We start from the raw sequence: 20,088 nt of genomic DNA on the forward strand, positions 1-20,088 counted from the left end.
CAACGTGCCCTACATGTGTTCTTGCACATCAGTGTACACTTACTTGTCCTAGCATCCGTAAGTGCTTAGAAGGTGTGTTAAACTGTTGCATACAAGAAAAAATAAACATGCCAGGGATTGATCACAATGATATATCCTTTCAGGGCCATCCTTATGTTTTTTGTTGTCATATGCATTCTTGAGCACCTGCATCCTCCATTCCCCAATGGTGGATGTGTGTGTGTATGTGTGTGTGTGTGTATGTGTGTGTGCACGCGCGCACTCACTCACTCGATGGGGGGAGGGTTGAGCTCAAGGCTGGGAGGAAGGCAGGAGGAGGGCAGAGAGCAGGCGGACTAGGTGGTACAGCAGAACAGAAGATGGAGCAGGTGAGAGTGGCACAGCTAGTCAGAGCTGGAGGCAGAGCAGGCAGAAGGAGGGCTGGAGGATTGGGGATACTGCTGCCCACAGTGGCCCTAGGCATACATAGCATAGGGCTACTAAATTTGGGGCTCTCTCTGTGGAAAGCAACATTGATTTGGTTGGGGGTACGATGTTTAGAACAAACTATTAGATGAGATGTAATCGCTCTATTCCTATTGTCCTTTCATCTTCCACTAGTTACAGGAGACTTTTATAGCCCCATTTTTATCGTGCTTGACTATAGTGCAAGATTGAAAACCTCTAATTATAAAGTGTACCAGGCTTCTGGCTCTCACAGTGTTTATTCCCTTCTGCAGTAGTGTTTACAGCAAAAATCCTACATACATTGAAAACAGTAAATTCCTCTCCGCTCTGCCGAGTCTCCAAAATGTTCTGGAGCTCACATTAACCCGTTAACACTTGTATAACAATTACATGCACTGAGAGGCAAAGGCAAAGGCAAAGGCAAAAGGCAGTTAATGGGCCATGTGAACGTCTAGAGAAGTCCAGCCTGAAGACATTTTTTCTCAGCTAAGAAACAGATCTTTTTCTTCTTGTTGATATTCTAACCTGCTTTCTAAGTAACTCATCAGTGGAAATATCAGTCTGTCCCCATTTGTAACTAACATGGCTGCAAGGAAACTTACAATTAAAAGAGAAGAGGATACTAACCAAGTTAAAAATGACTTTGTTGTGTGGCTATACTACAGTCATGCTACTTGTTGCTTGGCAGCACCTCCTTGTGGCTCATCTGGAGAATTACCTCACTTTTGTCCACCCTGTTCAGCCTGTTGCCCCAGTCACTCACACTGCAGTGCTCTCACTTCTGAGGAGGTGAATTCCTTCCTGGCTTAGCCCTTTGGCCAACTCTCTATCACCCTCCCTCTCCAGGGATCTAACCACCTCCTTCCTCAGAGTCTCAGGCAGTCTCCATCTCCTCAGTGCTGATTGCATCACTCCCATATTGACTGGAAAGGGAACCCAGACTTGCCCTCTACCTTGAGTTCCAGTCCAGTGACTCTCAAACCAACAGCTCAGATCTATCTTTCTCAGACTTTTCTGCTTCTTCCTATTCTGCCTTTCTTTGGTGGTAGGCAGCAGGCATGTAGGCAGGCTCCTTCCCTTATATCAGAAAGTGTGACTATAGGCTTCCTTACTGCAGCCCACATCTACTACCAACTTCTTCTCTTTATAAACCTAGCCAGTTCTGTAACCAGAAGGACATGACTCCCCCGCCCCACTCCACTGGAGTCCACTGGACATATTCCTCTGCTCTCCCCTTTTCCATTGACCCTACTTCTCTTAGTTAGGGGTAAGTTAAGTCCTTATCATGTCTTCGGTATGTTAACCCATAGTATTTACATTAGGTCCTTTTAGTATGTCAAGTAATTCAATTTATGGTAAGTTTCTAGTTACTTACCTAGAAACCATGTAGCTTATGAATATGTATATAATCTGTGGAATATGTGTGAGGTGTGAATAAGAAATACCCAACCAAAAAGGCAGTTTAGGACGTGTGACCTCTTAAGGCAGACAAAGACACTACAAGCAGATAAATTCACTGAAAAGCAGCCAAACAATCTCTCTCTCTCTGACAAAATGTAACATCACAGCAGAAACCTGGGACTGGCCCAGAAAAAGTAAAGCCTCCTGCAGATCTGAAGGGATCTCCCAAGGAACATCATGGTCAAGTCTCCAGGAAGCTGATCCTGGCCAGCACTCCAGCTACCAGCAATATTAAAAGTTATCTACACTGCACTTGCAGCCTGCCTCCAAACTGTCAGCATGAATGCGATCAGTGTGCGTGAGTATCACCTTACTCTTTAGAAGCTGTACCAATAAGCAACCCCAAAATTAATACTGCTTCAGCCCACCCTTTGTCCGGGTTTGTTCCTCAACAGGTCTGAGGAAGTGCAACAAGTTCTTCCCACAGCTGGACTTAGCAATTAGAGCTTAGCATCCCCTGGTTTTCTTGCAGGTGCAACCTGTAAGTTAATTGGCCTAATTTACCCCTGCAAGCCTTTTGTGTGGTGAACACCCCATCAAAGTTACATGAAGAGAGTACTTTGTACATGGCTATGATAATATAGCTTGCCATTCCACATATCATAGATATCCAAGCACTGCTCACTCATAGCTATTCCACTGTTGAGTTATGTAAGTGTCTCTAACTTATGTATTAATAAGGCACATTCACCGCCAAACATGGAACTATACTTCTTTTAACCACAGAAGTTCAAGAGAATTGCATCATATGCCTTGATGGTTCACAATTTATGGTCCCTGGACAATGAATGATTGACAGAACACTTGTAGATAGTTTCATGTTGCTGGCTATCCTTTTTATTTCCAGTATTAAATACATTAAAAGATGGCTAAAAGTCATATATGTTTTCCTAATATCACTTTCCCATCACCAGTTGCTGTAGCTAGTAGGTGGACACTATGCAACTGCAAATAGGAAGGGAGACTGTACATGTATGGGAATAGCATTGGTATGTGTGATTGCTAATAGGTATAGAGCAGCTTCACAAACCCATTGCTATTAAAATATGATCCAGAGGACAAAACTGTTGAGAATCTCTCTTATGTCCCATTCTGTCAGCCGATGATCAGGGCAGTGTGTGTGTGTGTGTGTTACACCCGAGTCTTCAACTGCTGGGACACAAGGTCCCGTCGCAGTGGGCAGTCTAGGAGAGACTGACGGGCGCCCCGAGGAGTTTAACATCTGTGTCTTTGTCCGCTAGGATCAGGATCCCTTCGCGGAGGGCAGCCAACAGGTTGACAGATGCCCCCGAGTTTATACGAAGAGCTTATTACATCTCAGATTTTAACTGCTAAGATACAAGATCCCTTCACACTCGTAGCTTGAAATACGCTACACAATTTGAGCTATGCAAATTGCATATCTTCTTTCAAGTTAATTTTGAAATAGCTTATTTTGAAATTTGGCATTGTCTACTTAGAATCACAGAATCATAGAATACTAGGACTGGAAGGGACCTCGAGAGGTCATCGAGTCCAGTCCCCTGCCCTCATGGCAGGACCACATACTGTCTAGACCATCCCTGATAGACATTTATCTAACCTACTCTTAAATATTTCCAGAGATGGAGATTCTACAACCTCCCTAGGCAATTTATTCCAGTGTTTGACTACCCTGACAGTTAGGAACTTTTTCCTAATGTTCAACCTAAACCTCCCTTGCTGCAGTTTAAGTCCATTGCTTCTTGTTCTATCCTCAGAAGCCAAGATGAACAAGTTTTCTCCCTCCTCCTTATGACACCCTTTTAGATACCTGAAAACTGCTATCATGTCCCCCCTCAATCTTCTCTTTTCTAAACTAAACAAACCCAATTCTTTCAGCCTTCCTTCATAGGTCATGTTCTCTAGACCTTTAATTATTCTTGTTGCTCTTCTCTGGACCCTCTCCAATTTCTCCTTTTTTTATTTTAACTTATTTCGAAATAAATCACTATTCTGAAATGTCCCTTACTCCTCATGGAGTGAGGTTTACAGGGACATCGGAATAGCAAACGTGTTATATTTTGAAATAATGGGCACACTCAAAAGTCACAGAATAGCTATTTCAGGATACCTCTGGTATCCCTAAATAGTGCTGTAGTATAGATGTAGCCCCCTAGTGCTTGTTGAGTATTACCATATCTGGACAGCATATGCATGTGAAATGACTATTGAATTTTTGAGGGAATTCACTGGAGAATACAGTTCCTGTATGCAGTCTCAGTTACTTTTTATTTAAAACACTAATCTATGTCTATCAGGGGAATGTTTCAAAGGCAAAAGGGCAGACAGGCTCCTAGCTCACATTGAAAGTTTAATTTATTTCTCTTTGTGCCTTTGAAAAACTCTTCACAAGATTTTCCATCTCTTTTTCTGTTACCTGTGCTGTGGTAATCTTCCAACATCAAGATGTCAGTTTAAGATTGGCATAAAAAACAAAACAAAACCCAGAAATACAAAAAAATGCAGTTTTCCAATTAAACTTGAGACACTTTCAGTATTATCTCCCTTGTTTCCTTTTCTATAATTTTTTTCTATTATTCTGACAAGGACTGTTGTAAAAGCCAAAGCTACCAACCTGAAACTGACAGAAACAGTGGAATAAACACCAAAAGAACAAATTCTTTTGACAGAAATAACAGGACTCTGTCGTCTGTTGGAATCACCTTTCATTTTTCTTTTGTGCATTTTCTTTCCGTTGGATTCCCTTTGCACACCTAAGTGTCAGCTGGAGGTTGTCAGACATAAATCTATGAAGACAAAGAAAAAGAAATGCTACATGACAAAACTGAAGGGGTATCTGTTTTTCCTGACCTAAGATTAATTTAAAATCCAAACACAAACTTTAATTTTCAGTCATGTAGGAAAGTGGCCTATGAGCTCTTTGATTCCAGCTTGGCTTTGCCACTTATAAAACACAGATCTGTTTCCAAGTGCCCCTTCCAGTAAGCTGGAGAAATATATGCAGTTAGGACCTGATCTGAAACGCACTTCAGTGGACACTGTATCAGGCCCGGAGATGGTAGAAGGGTGTTCCTCCTTGATGCGGTTATGAGTTCTATAGGAAAGGTAGGTATATCAATAGTTACATGTGTTTGCTGGTTGTGTTTCCTCAGCACATGGGGCTGGACTAGGTCCCGCTCAGCCCTACTACATATCTATGGTTAATATAAAAAGCCCCATCTACTGTAATGTAAAATTATGGAGCATTGTTCATAATTATGTAAGCTCCATAAAATCATTATATATTACACATGGCTTCATGAAAGCGGCTCTTTACTGTTAGTGCTGCCACCATAACGTCTACTATTATGGTGCCAGCACTGCTTTCCAAATAGCTCCTCTGGTGGAAGAATATGTTAGTGGCACGACTATCAGTGTTAGGTCAACAATTCACAAGAGTGGCCTGGTACGTTCAAGCTGTAACATCTCAGTGAAAAGCAGGTGAGTACACCTTAAAACAAGGGATCACAACATATGTGGATACGGCTACACTGCCATTTTTTGTGGAAGAGGATATGCAAATCATGCTCTCATTTGCATATCTTCTTTTGATTTTTTTTTTGCAGAAGAGGTTTTGCCAATGATAAGCCCTGTGTAGACCAGGCCATTTGTTGGAAAAAAACCCTTTTGTGCAAGATCCCGTAAACTTTGTTTTTTGAGGAATAAGGGATCTTGCAAATAAGGTTTTTTTTCTGACAAATAGCCCCATCTACATGGGGCTTTTTATCAGCAAAACCTCTTCCGCAAAAATAATCAGAAGAAGATATGCAAATGAGAGTGTGATTTGCATATACACTTCCACAAAAACAAAAACAAAAACAAAAAAAATGGCAGTGTAGCCATAGCCCACAGTGATGAACTCTTTAATTCTGAGAACATAGTTAATGCAATATTTAGCAAGTGCAGGTCATTCTAATGCAGTGTTTCTTAAACTGTGTTCCACGGCACACCGGTGTGCCACGAGGCAGTTGGAGGTGTGCTGTGGAGAACAGAATTAAATATGGCCACTCTTAAAGGAGAAGGTGACCTTTTTATTTCTTTTTTAGTTTATTTTATTTTTTTGCTCAATAATTTTTCCCCAATCCTTTTTTTTTCTCTCGGTAACTTTCCCTCAACCCTTTTTCCCCGCAACATATTTTTTGGCTTTTTTTTTTGCTCAACAAATATCCTTGGTGTTCCTCATAAAAAAATATTGTTTGGTGTTCCTCACTCTTAGAAAGTTTAAGAAACACTGTTCTAATGTTTCACCATAAGGAGTGAGCCTATAATCCTGTCTCAAATACTCAAAAACCTCAGCTTCAAAAACCTGAGAGTTGGCCTTGCTGCTTCATTATCTGCTCTGCAAGGATCATCTTCTGTAGCTCTCTTTTGTCACACTGGCTCTGAAGCCATTCACTGAGGCATATGAACAGCACTGGTCATCTCAGCCAGGTATGCATTTACTATTTATAAATCACCACTTCCCAGCGGAACATGAGAGTTCACAATGTTCCTCATTCTTTATCCAACAGGAAGAAGCTGAAATAGCAGTGTGGTAACTACTAATAAATACTGACTTTTTAATGGCAACTGCTGTATCACATTACAGCCTCTCTCCAAGTTACGAATGAGTTATGGACCAAACACTTGGCCATAACTCGATCCATTCGTAACTCGGACTCCATTGAGTTACACGCGACCATGCTGTTCATAAGCGTGGGTCGCGTTCGTAAGTCAGGGACCACCTTTACGACAGTTCCATGGGAGCTTTGGTTGTAAGTGCAAACGGTCGTAACTTGACCATTCGCAACTCGGGGAGCGGCTGTAATTGCTGATACTCCTTGTTGTTTTCCACGGCATCAGCGTATTTGGCTCATGAATATAAGAACTCACAGTGTGATGTGTTGTGATTCCATAAGTATTAAAATCAGAAAGTTTCAAAATGGCTTCAAGCAGGTCCTGAATACTGCACAGCAAGCCACGTTTGCCTGACCAAACTGGGCAGTTGGGGGTGGGATTCACAAAGGTAAGTAGATACCTAAGTCCCATATTCAGGCACCACTGTAAACCACAAGACTTGCTCAGCAGCTGCCTAACCTCGTAGGCCCAGAACTCATTCAGTGACTAAGCTCTGGCTGCTGCTGCCTCCCTTTAGATGGCAGGTCATCTATCCTCCACCTAAGTGCCAGAGCAATTCACAAACCTTGGGAAGATAGGAATCTAGCAACCAAAGTCACATGTGGTGGACTGGGGGCCCAGTCTTGCAGGCTCAGAGGTTGTCAAACTCCAAACAAAGCAGAGTCAGACTTCCATTATAGTTTTCAGCTAAAATATTGGAGACTCCTGGTTCAAGTGCCTCATGGAGAGAAGGGATTTGAATAGGGTTCAACCTTGTTGCAGGTGAATGCCCTAATCTCTGGGCTACAGAATCATTCCCATTCTTTTTCTGGACTAATTTATATTTAAATAAAAGTAGAACAACTCAGCTTGACAGTATTTTGACACTATTTCGAAATTACTGCCTGCTGTGTGGATGCAGACTAAGTTATTTCAAAATAGTGTTGCAGTGTAGACGTGCCCTTAGAAATCTCTCTCTCCCTGTTATTGTATAGGGATGTATGGACCTGACTCAGGCCTTGTGGATTGCAGTGTTGTTCCTGCACTGTTCTAGATATCTAAAAATTAGGCATCATGATGTTCAGCACCACAACACCAAAGTCTCTTTGTGGATCCCACCCTTGGTTATCTAAATATCCAATCAGTGCTGACAAAAGAGAAGGTACCAATTTAAAGGCCACTCATGAACCTATGGTCCCAAGAGTGCAGATGTTCGGTGAGGCTGGATAGCTGGTTGCTGTGACCAACACATTTTTCATACAGCAGACTTGTAACATCTGTTAGGTGAGGTGATTGCAAGTAAGTATGTCTTTATAGGGAAATTGTTTAATTATGTAGTTATTCACACCAATCAATTTATAAGGAACAGATAAACACAAGATGGGAAGAGTAACAAAACATAGTGGCAGAAGCCTTAGGATGCTTGCATCAGCTTCTAAGAAATAACGGGGAATCACATCATTAGAGGCTCTCTCCTTGCGTGTGGCATGTGAATGTTCAATTTAAAGTGAGACTCAAGAACATTAGGAAAGGTTCTGGTTGTAAAAGATTGTTTTCAGGCTAGAATTATGTGTGATTAAAGTGAACCAAAATAAAGCACGATAGACTTAGACCAAACTTTTCAAAATGTGGTTGTTACTTTTTGAATATGTAGGTCTTAAAACTCAGTTTACCTATCTTTTAAAGTATCCTGGATACTTAGCTCAGTTTAAAATTGAACTCAAGCATTATAATGCAGAGATTGAGTGGCTCAGGTGATTGGTAATAAAATGTGGACTCATTCACCATACAGCTGGTGGTGTAATTTGTGTGTTCTAATATTGAAAAGATATCATTATGTTATGGCTTTTCAGTGGTTTATATGAAAAGTTTTTCATTTGCTAGTAATAGTTCGCTTCATCGCATTAATCACCATTACTAGGGCCACTAACCGGCAATCTTAGCAAAGAAGCCGAGTTTAAATGGATAGAAGAAATTAGTGCTGATCATCCTTTTTTGAACAAAATTGATTTTAATCAAAAAGACAATTCTTCCTTTCTTATAAATGTTCACAAAAATGCTCATTTGAATACAATGAGAATATGGGAAGATAGCATTTTTCATATTTCATTTTTGTTTTCTTGTTTTTTCTCTCACTTCCGATCTTTCTTTTAGTGACAAAATGCAAAAGTATGAAAGGGAGGAAAAGAACAAAAACTGATAACAAACGGAATAGAAAGAAAAAGAAAAGAATAACAAAATAAAAAGAAGGGGGAAAGTTTGCAGGAGAATAAAAAAGAAAGAGAAAACAAAAACATTAAGAAAAGGAAAAATGAATAAATGAAAAATTTCAAAATCAAAACATTATGATAAAAATATACATGAAAAATGAAACCTGCATAAAGAAAATGAGTTCAAGATTTTGAATTTGTTTTCAAATTTCCCCCCTCAGTGCGTGCGATACCTGTTTTAATGGAGGATGAATGCTCCTGTCTTGGCTGGAGATTTGATTGGACAGCTGGAGTTTAGTACAAAGATATCATCACTCTAGAGCTAGGCTCTAATGAATGGCAGAAATGAATGGGGTTTACTCTGTTCAGTGGATAAATAGAATTTTGATTTCCAGTATTGTCCATAATTCAATATAAGCTATTAGGATATTTTCATGCTGGTCTTCATTCATGATTGTTCTTAACAGGATACAATGTGTTTTCCTTGACAACAGTTAGCCTATTGGATACTACTGCCTATTATGCTGGCCAATATTGTCTCATTGTTTCCTTGTGCTTCTCCATCTGTCTGTGTATCCATCTGTTGTCTCTTACTTTATGTTTACATCATATGTATCCTGTGACTACATCTACACTGCGGAGCTAATTTGGGATATATTTTCAAAATATAATGTGCTTGCTATTCCACTGTTCCTGTAAACCTCATACCATGAGGCTTAAGGGATGTGCTGGAATATTGCTATATTTCAAAATTAACTTGAAATGAGCTATGCAATTTGCATAGCTTATTTTGAGAAAAGGGAGCAGTGGAGACACACCCTATGAGTGCTATATCAGTAGAGCTACGATGCGGTAGCTGTACTGCTGTAGCACCATAATGTCGATGCTTCCCACAATGACAGAAGGGGGTTTACTGTTGCTGTAAGAATCTGTGTCCCCAAGCAGTGGTAGGCAAGTTAACAAAAGTATCCTTTCATTGACCTACCTGCAGCTGCACCAGGAGTGAGGTCTGCATAACTATGGTTCTCAGGAGAGTGAATTTTTCACACCTTTGAGTGATACAGCCATGTGAACCTAAATGTTCAGTGTAGACCAAGCCTTAGACTTTAAGATTGGACAGGGACTGTCATTTTGTTCTGTGTTGAGGCACTAGGATAAAGCCAGTGATGCAGTGTGAAACGGACCTCCAGAATCAGATGAATGGGACCCGAATCTAACTTTGCTTGCTCAGCAAAGGTAGTATGAAGGAAACACTGGGCTTAATTCTTATCTTATGCTGGTGTGACTAAACAAAAATTCTAATGTTGTCAGTGGAGTTATAACTGTGTAAACCCAGTATAAATAAAATTAGAACCAGTCTCTTTATAGCAGCCCTAAATGCTTTTAAAGTATGTTACTGTTACATCTTTTGCTTTGTTAGACTTTGGTAACATAATCAAGAGCATTTATAAACTAATACCTTTTAGGGTTGCCAGGTGTCTGGTATTGGCCTCTGTCTGCTAAAAAAACCAAAAAATACCGGACACGTAAAATGTCCGGTATTTTCTGTTTTTCTTGGACAGAAGGATGCTTGGGACATTTTTGGGGGGCAGGGGGAATGGTGAGCGTGGGGATTTAAAGGCACAGCACCTCTTTCTTTTGTGCTGTTTTTTGCTCAGCAACTTTGGTCCCCTCCCTGCTTTTTTTTGCTTAACCAATTTTTTTCCTGCCATGTTCGGGTTTTTTCAAAAAAGTATCTGAAAACCCTAATACCTGTTATTCACAGACGTTTGAAACAAGCATCTTTTTAGGTCATCTTAAACAAATTAGAATGAGTTACTTAGTAGTTGGATGTTTTCTAGTGGGTACATTCAGTCTCCTGTGTTGAGTGTTGTGTCCCTGACAACTGAAACAGAAGGAAATCCAATTACCCACCGCTTGCTTCTTTTGAGAATATTTTCACTTTCCATTCAGTACACTTGTTGTGTATACTGATGGGTGCCTTTAAGGAAACCATAGTTTTGTAACCTCAGAATTGCAACAGTGACTTGGTTTGTACGAAAGCTATGAGAGGCAGAAGCTGGTTAGCCACTGCAGTGCCACCAGTATTAAACCTGTACCTCTGTGTGTGTGTGTCCCTGGATGTTTCACTTGAAGTTCTGAAACATGTTTTTAAATATTCCTCAGAGCAGGCCTAGTGGACCAGTGGTAGTGAGTTCCAGGTAGCACTCATCCATCATGACAGGTTAGTGGCTGAACTGTGCATGAATAAACTCCTGTGGCACTCAAAGTGGTACTAGCGACCTCCAGATGAGGATATACTCATGTGCTTCTTTAGCCACAGAGAAAACCTTTGAGGGAGGTGAAAATAAGTGAAGGTATCTCTGAGTATTCTTGCCAAAAAACAGCCCAGAAGTACAGACCTAGGATGGTACAAATATTCTAATACCACACTAATATTTGCAACTTTATAGCAAACAGTAAAGTCAAGTAAAGTCAAGTACAGTCTAGAGTTATCTCTGGAATATGTACAGAATTTGTCTGGATTGTGTATTTTTCATAGCTACTACTCAGTAGACTTTATAAATCATACTACACTTGACAAGATTTACAACCTCACCAGTTAGATTTTTCTGGGTAAGTAATCCTTTGATATTTAATGTTTCCAAATGCCACCGGGTATATCTGATCTTTAAGTGTAAATCTTCAACTTAATGAAGAGAGATTTAGCCAAAAGTCTCCCATGAACGTGTATGGCCATTCAGAGTCTAAAATCTTTCATGGTGCATTTGGACAATGCCCAGGACTGTCAAGATTCAGCTGCACAATTAAAATTAGAGGAAATGTTAAATCAGAAGTATGATTTGAAAATTCAGTTCTTAATGTTGTCCTAAAACAGAGTAGGAAGCCATTCTGGAAGCATGCTCTGTGACTACAAAAAGAAGTTTTGGAACTAGAAGTTTAAAGCAGAATGATGTTCTGATCTGAGCTTCACAAGGACTTGGTTAACTTTGCTACAATGTTAGAGCATTAAAATCCACTTGTCCAACAAGAAAGGAAGCATTTTCAGTGTTATTTAATAGCATTAATCATGAAAAATAGGAAAGCACCACAGAACAGACAGAATTTTAAGATTGCAGAACTCTTATTTATTCTTGCTCTTCCTTATTTGTGGAGAAACAGCTGTTTCATTCTAATATTTTAAGGATTTCTAATAAAGAATTCAGAACCTCAAGAACTAATTTCATCCAGTAACTTAGGTTCTGTCCAATTGTGAATTTCACAGTTTCTCAGTCAGCACTGTAGTATGTCATTATATCCTTTTATTCCATCATTAATAGTGATGTGGACCATAGTGTTTAACCTTTTCATTAACATTATAATTTATAGAGTTAGAGAATTTAAGACCAGAAGAGAACACTATAATTATTTGATACAACTTCCTATTATGGCCAATTGCCATAGAATTTTATTCAGCAATTCCGACAGTAGAGGGAATTATTCTTCCCTACTTCTCTAAATTTACAAACCTTTGGTGCAATCCTTGTCCCAATGAAGTTAATAACAAAACTCTCTGACTTTTGTTTGTCAGGATTTAATCTCTGGGGCTTTCCTCTTTAGTTGATGTAACAAAACATTCATCTAGGGCTCGTTGTATTATTTCAGTAAGATAATTCACTGAACTCTGAAACAAGCTGAGTTTGTTATAATTTTTAGAACAGGATGTCTGTACTTAAAAAATACAAATATGTGCAAAAGGGTTTTATTTAAGTTACAGGCTAGACTAAATGGTACCACAGGCAAGCAGTCTTCAACATCCTCCCCTCATTTTTTAAACGTTTTAATCTTATTTTTTATTACAATTGTAGCCTGTTTCAAGACTTTGAAACATAATTTGCATACAGGATTCATTCCTGTCATATAAGATGATAAATTTGCACATTATGATCTGTAAATCTGTATTTATCATGCCATACATAAGCAAATAAGAAAAATAGATTTCCTCTAAGCGTATAGAAATTTTTAATTATAAGAATAACTGAAACGTACTAATCAGAAGAAATTGAACTGTGCACCAACATTTGTTAGTAATAGAACTTTCATCATTTATGCTTCATTCCTCAATTTCTTCTGCACTGGGGAGGTTGCTATTGCCTGAAGCCTGGTCTATGTTTTTCTGTTTCAGATATCTTCCCATCAAATTTGCCTTTTGCTACAAACTAGATTGCAATTGAACTTTTTCACTAAACTGAGCTCTTGAAGTCTTCTTTGGGGACATCTTTTATTTTCTGTGGGAGAAAACAAGTGGTATTAGGGAGAGCAAAAGTCTATGTTCTGTAGTCTTAGAAAATCATCAAACATTACTTATGAAGAATGGCAAAAAAAGTAACATTATTTCTTATTATATTGTTACATAAATAGGGATTTGATAGCTATCTCTGGCATCTCATTAAATATGTCCCTTAATAACCACTATTTACACTCTTCATGTCTTAATTACACAAGGTTCACAATATAACAGCTGGCTTCTCAGGGTATGTCTACACTGCAGAGTTTTTCTGGAAAAATGGCCATTTTTCTGGAAAAACTACACATACGTCCACACTGCTATTGCGTTCTTTTGACAGAAAGTTGAAAGAATGCAGGAGGTTTTCTGACTGCAGTAAACCTCTTTCTATGAGGAAGAAGCCTTTTCCCAAAAAAGCTTTTTCAGAAAAAGGTAAGTGTGGATGTGGAAGAGAGTGTGTTTTTTTTGAAAGAAGAGGACTCCAGGAAAAAGCACAGGTGCTCTGGTGGTCATTCCATCCACAGTAATTACAACTGAAATGTGAGATAGTGTCTAATAAATGTGGATGCTATCTTTTGAAAAAGCAGATTGCTTTTTCATTGCGCTTTTGCTGTGTAGATGCTCTCTTTCGAAAAAAGTTTTCTGGAAAATCTCTTCCGGAGATGCTTCTTTCGAAAGAAGCTTGCAGTCTAGACGTAGCCTCACTGCTCTTCACTTCTGTTCTTATATTTCACTGATTCACTGGTGACACCCTAGCCCCTATATACCTGTGAGGGCACAGCTGACAATATTCTAGGAGGTTCAAAAAAATGTAGTTCTCAGAAAGTCTGGAAGGTTCCATGAAATTATACAAAGGTCCAGAACATTCTAGGTGGTTAGTGAAAAATGAATCCACACAAAGAACATCTGCAACATTTTATTTCAAACATTCTATTTCCCTTTTGTCACTAATAACAAAAACAACAGCCTAAGACTGGTGCCTTCCAAGCCCCATACCTCAGGTGGTTGCTTGGGTCACTTGCCCCTAACTCTGACCCTGATTTGAGCTTTTCTTCCAGTATTACATCAGACATGTACTTCACCCAACAAGTGTAAAATGTGGGCTCATGTGGGCCATATTTTGCTCTTAATTACCATACATACAGAGCCAAATCTCTGTTCCTAGATCTGCTCCCTTTGCACCACTCAGGATGTGTAACATGAAAAGTAATGGTAACTCTCAGTATTTTCTTATGTGAGGGAGTCATCAGAAGGCACAGAGTTTTCAAAAGCTGCTTCCACACCCACCTCCAGTCCACCAGGCTTTTTAAGGTTGACATGGGGCAATAGCAGAATGCACCAGCTCCAGTGATCTCTGACTGGTAGATTGCCCCTGGATTCAGACTTCTACAGTCTAGTCATGAGCAGATGTCACATCAGCATGCTGTTTCTTTACTACAGATATTGGTGAAACTGAAGGCACTGACTCACTAAAAGTCCATTCTCTTCAAGTTGCTGCTTGAACATTTCTATAGTGCCAGAGGTATATATCAGAACGTTTTTTAACAGAACTTGCTCATAGCTATACACTGTATTAATGTTACATAGAATTGAATTGTGTTTCCCAATATCCTTTTCCCTTGCAGCAAAATATTTGAACTTGCTTGATAAGGACTCAACAACCCCCGAGATGTTTTTATTAATCCCAGCTTCTGATTCTGAAGGAGGATGATTTGTTTATATGGCAGATTAATTGTTGCTACCTAGAATCCATCTCTGGAAGATTTTCTGCTTCTGTTGTGCCTGACATAGTGGAATATTTATTTTCCTTTTGAAGTCTGGATCTGGCGCCACATCCTTGTAGCCTGGTAAGACTATGGGACTAGAATGAGGCACAAAAGTTATAGTGTTCTAGTCTGAATCTGGGATCCAATTTTCAAGGGTTCAGCACCTGCAACTCGAACCAAATTTCCAAAAGAGCACAGCTCACAGTGAGGCATATAAATAAGGGCCAGATTTTCAGAAGTGCTCAGCAGGGTCCATTGTAACACATAAGTTTCAAAAGCATCTAGCATCCAGTGTCATGAGCATTTTTGAAACTGATTACTTTTTTCAATTTTTCAAAAAGCATCTGAGTAACTTCAAACCTGAGTGCCATTTTCAAAAGTGGTTCGGCTACTTCAGAGCCTAACTCTCACTGACTTGCAATTAAACTTACATATCGAAGCACCTAAATGATTTTTGACAATGGGGTTTAGATTCCAAAGTCTCTTAAGCTCTTTTGAAAATGTTACTGTGAGTCCCTTTTTAAAGCATATGAGCATATGGTTCACTGCAAGTACATGGTCAAGTGTTTAGCTGAATAAGTGTAGATTTAAGGATGTGTGTGAAATGGGCTATCTGAATGTGGTGAAAATTAAATATATATATAGTGACATGCTCAGTTATAACAGAATGCAAGTGAACATCACAATTAATGACCACTGGGCCCAGAAGGCTAATGGCATATTGGGCTGTATTTGTAGGAGCACTGCCAGCAGATCAAGGGAAGTGATTATTTTCCTTTATTCATGACTGATGAGGCCTCATCTGGACTACTGTGGCCAGTTTTGGGCCCTCACTACAGAAATAATGTGGAAAACTTGGTGAGAGTCCAGTGGAGGGCAAGAAAAATTATTAGGGATCTGGGACACATGACTTCTTAGGCGAAGCTGAGGAAACTGGGCTTATTTAGCTTGCAGAGAAGAGTGAGAGGGGAATTTGATAGCAGCCTTCAACTACCTGAAGGGAGGTTCTAAAGAGGATGGAGCCAGGCTATTCTCAGTGGTGGCAGATGACAGAACAAGGCACAATGGCTTCAAGTTACAGTGGGGGAGGTCTAGGTTGGATATTAGGAAAAACTATTTCATTAAGAGGGTGGTGAAGCACTGGAATGGGAGGTGGAAGAATCTCCATGATTAGAAGTTTTAAAGGCCCTGCTTGACAAAGCCCTGGCTGGTATGATTTGGTTGAGGTTAGTCCTGCTTTGAGCAGGAGGTTGGACTCTCTGACCTCCTGAGGTCTCTTCCAACCCTAATCGTCTATGATTTTATTGGTGCCTAACTGATAGATGAGCTCATTTGAAAATCTGGCCTTATGCCACACTATGGTAGTTAAACTATGGTCAAATCAGGAATAGAAATGCTGCTGCTGCTAAAACTGAAATTACTTGCTGCAGTAAGAATTGCTCAGAAAGCGCTGATCCTTTTCCACAGAGGGAAAAGGCATCAAGGAATGCCTGATGTAATTACTTCCTTATAAGTCCTCCATTATTTCTTTTATCTAGTTACACATTCTTACATTCTTGTTCCAGCTCCTGCACTCCTCTGTATATCAATTTAGTTAAACAATTTCATTCTAAATGAGAATTAGCATCTCTGAAGACATCTTTACTAAGAACTTATGCTTAATTGACTTTTTATTTTTGTTTCAAATCTGGCATCTGATTGTAGTACTTGCAGAACTGTTAGGATCCTGATTTTTTATTGTATGAAGTGTAGGCTAAAGGGACTATAAAAGCATCAAGGAAAAATAATAGTTTGTAAGTGCAGCAGGAAATAGGCTTAGATTTACATAATGGATTTATTCACCCTTAACATTCAGCAGAGGAAAAAGTAGGGATGAACAATAAATAAATGGCATCATTTCATAAATATATTACATTTAACTGCATTTCTTGTTTTTTTTTCTCATTGTTTAGGTTGGGTGACATGTTGGAAAACACGTTTCTTCATTACACTATTTAAATGGCTTGGTAAATCTGCTTTCAGATTACAGTAAAAATCCCTTATTGCTTCTAGCAACTCATTTATTTTAGAACAAACCTTTCACATTTTTATATACAAGAATTGAAAATAACACAAAAACATTAGCACAGTGAGCCCTGCTGTTGCCCATCTGGCTCAAGAAGAACATGGCCAGGGTTGTGTTTCTTAAGCATGCTCTGATTTCAGGCTGCCCAGATATGTGCATCTTTCTTAATGTTCTTGTTCTGGGTTCATTCAGTCCAGGAAGGGCCATCTGTTTCAGTTACTGAGAGGGCATTTTGGTATTTGTCTATACAATTTACAGCCTTTTATCAAAATGATCCTAAGAAGAAGCTTGTGAATTGCACTTTGCTCTGGTATTACGTGGTTGAATATTTTTGAATGACAGACTTTCAAATAGAAATAGGGCCTTTGCTGGAAAATGAAATTTTCACAGAACATTTTTGTTCTGTGAATTTTTTTGATACAATAATAAAAAACCTGCGTTGTTTCTCAGTTTTTGTATTTTTTCTTCCCCCTCCCTTTACTGTTTTTCCCAACCCCTGCTTCCTTTTCAGTGATAAAATAGAAAAAAGGGATAAAGGGGATGTGGACTTAGAAAAGGGAAAGTGAGGAAAGAAACTGAAAACCTCCAAATTATCAATTTTTTTTGAGAAAAAAATTGTAAAGAATACGCTACCTTAATCATTTATTAAAAAAATGAAATTAAAATGTTTCAAAATGTTGAAAACTCATAGCAATGTTTTCCTATTTTTCAGTCACCTCTGCTCTTGTATACTAAGCTAAACTGATGTTTGCAATGGCAAAAAACAGATATTTTACAATATATATGTTGTGTTCTTTATTGTAGGTAATGCACCTGATGCTAAAAGGTGCTGAGTACTTTCATCTCATGTTGATTTGGATGGAAGTTCGGGCCGAGGCAATCATCACAGGCTTGTACCACTTGTTGGCTTACAGTATCACTACTGCAGCACTGAAGTTATGATCGAGGATGTTGACTATTAGAACCAGGAGGTTCTGTGATGAGCGGAAGCGACAGCTAGGGAGGTTCGACTGATAGTTTTTCATGGAGCATGGGGAGAGCCTTTCAAAGAGTCTTCTGCGAGAACAGAAAAGCTACTGATATTTGGTTAGAAAGCAGCAAGAATGTAGTGTGTGGTGGTGGAGAAAATGGTGGTGGAGAAAAGTTAATCTATCAGAATAGAAGAAAGAGCCCTTACAGTTAATTCTGCAGCAGTGAATGTGCTCAGCAAAACGTTGGCTGATTAAACACTAGCAAAGGAGTCCTTGCAGCACCTCCAATCTTCAGACAAGTCCATAGAAGCTAGGTATCCAGCTCAGCAGTGACTCATGCTCCAGAAGTCTATCTCTCCAGCTGCACGTTCTTCAGACATTTTGACGTACTGCAGCTGTGAAGAGATAAATACTTTGATCTGTACTTTGAAAGAGGAAGCGAGCATATAAATAGTTGATCAAGCAGAGGTTAAAAATGTTATTTAACCTCACAAAAAAACCAAAGACAAACAAACAAACAAATAAACAAAAAAACCACGCAAGCAAACAAATAAACCAACCCTGGAGATTTTGTAGCCTAAACACTGAGAAAAATATTTTTTACAGTGCTGTTCATTGTATATATTTCTATGTTTACTTGCTTCTTTATTCAGAACATATTCATTTCTGTGTATCTGAGTGTTATGTGTTCATTGGACAAAGGATGTGTTTAACTGATCGGGGAAATTGTTTGATTAAATGTAGAGATTCTGGAAAGTTTTTTAGAGTAGTTTACACCATATTTTTCATGAACACAGCTGTACTAGGAATTCTGGCTCAGATCCACAAAACTATGAAGGCTCCTAATTTCCTTTGATTTTCAATGGAAGTTAGGTGCCTAAACACCTTTCCTAGATCTGGGCCTCTCTTCTAAAGCACACTATCTTTTCCATTGTTTTTCCTCTTCTGCCTTTGCCCCTGTTTAAATTTTGGGTTTATAACTGAATAGTCTTGCAAAGAAAACAGTGTAATACGAATTGGGGGAAGAACAGTGCACATGTTGTATCTTTTATGCACAGTTAAAGAATTTTCAAGTATAATATATTTTATTTGCACACTAAAAACCCAGTCACACACTCCCTTCTCAAGCAAAGCTCACATTAACTTTAGGAAGGAGCTCAATTCACAAAGAGTTTTAGGTACCCAGGTCCAAAATGTAGATCCTCAGAACTCTGTCTCAGCTGCTGCTTAATTATGTTGGTGCCTATACTGCCTAGAGGCCTAGATTTCTGCGGATAAAGTCCCTTAGGCACTTACAAATCTGCACCTAGTAATGAAAACAGCCACCCGATAACCTGACAACTACCTCATTCCTAAAACTTGGTATGATCCTCAAACTAGGCATTCCTCATTATATCCTTTGTGTGGCTCAATATAGTACAGTAGTGTGTTTTAGAGGAATAAATCCTGCACAAAGTGAGGCAGAAGGTGGAAGTCTATGGACTTCTTATAACTTGGACCTAGTGGTTTGTATAGCCACCTAGGATGTAGAAGAACCAGATTCAATTTTCCTATCTGTCTGATGTAGAGCTGGGATTTGAAGCTGTGTCACCCACCTCTCAGCTGTGTGCCTAAACTCCTGAGATGTCAACTATCAATTGCTCCTTTTGAAACTGTTCCACTTTGTATAAGTAATCATTGGAATAGGGACTTTATTTGGGTCTTTCACATCTTAGGGGAGTTCCTAACTATTCAGCTATAGAGTAATTTTCACACTCTCGGGGCTAATGACTGTTCCATATTAATACAACTTCAGCAGGAGCTATTGAGAGAATGCCACCTCAGATTAACCCTTGCCTGGTGGTTAAGACACTTCCCTGGAAATTAGGAAACATGGTTTGCAGTCCCTTTTAGGCAGAGGACAAAATTGAACCAGATTTATGCATCTAACTCCCTTTGAGATACAGACCTTAGATCACGCCCTTCTCCTTAGCATTTTCTGCTAGCTAGTTTAAACAAATCCCTGCTCACCCTGCTGGCTTTTGTGGATCCCATTCTTAGGCACCTAACTCTCCCTATATATTATGTAGGGAATCCTTGCATTTAGTGCAGGGCTGTGAATTCAGTTTAGTGGAAGGGTGCCTAAAGTGAAGCGTTGCAATGCTTAGAATCTACCCCTGGGAGTTTAGCCTAAGAAGTGCAAGATCAGAGTGAAAGACACTAATCTTCACTAAGGGCTAAATCCAATTTTAAGAAGCAGGGTATTCCTTTGTAATATAATGAATTCAAAGAGTAAAGGCCTCTA

The sequence above is a fragment of the Pelodiscus sinensis genome, chromosome 3, assembly GCF_049634645.1.
Source record: "Pelodiscus sinensis isolate JC-2024 chromosome 3, ASM4963464v1, whole genome shotgun sequence".
In the NCBI taxonomy this organism is placed as follows: domain Eukaryota; kingdom Metazoa; phylum Chordata; order Testudines; family Trionychidae; genus Pelodiscus; species Pelodiscus sinensis.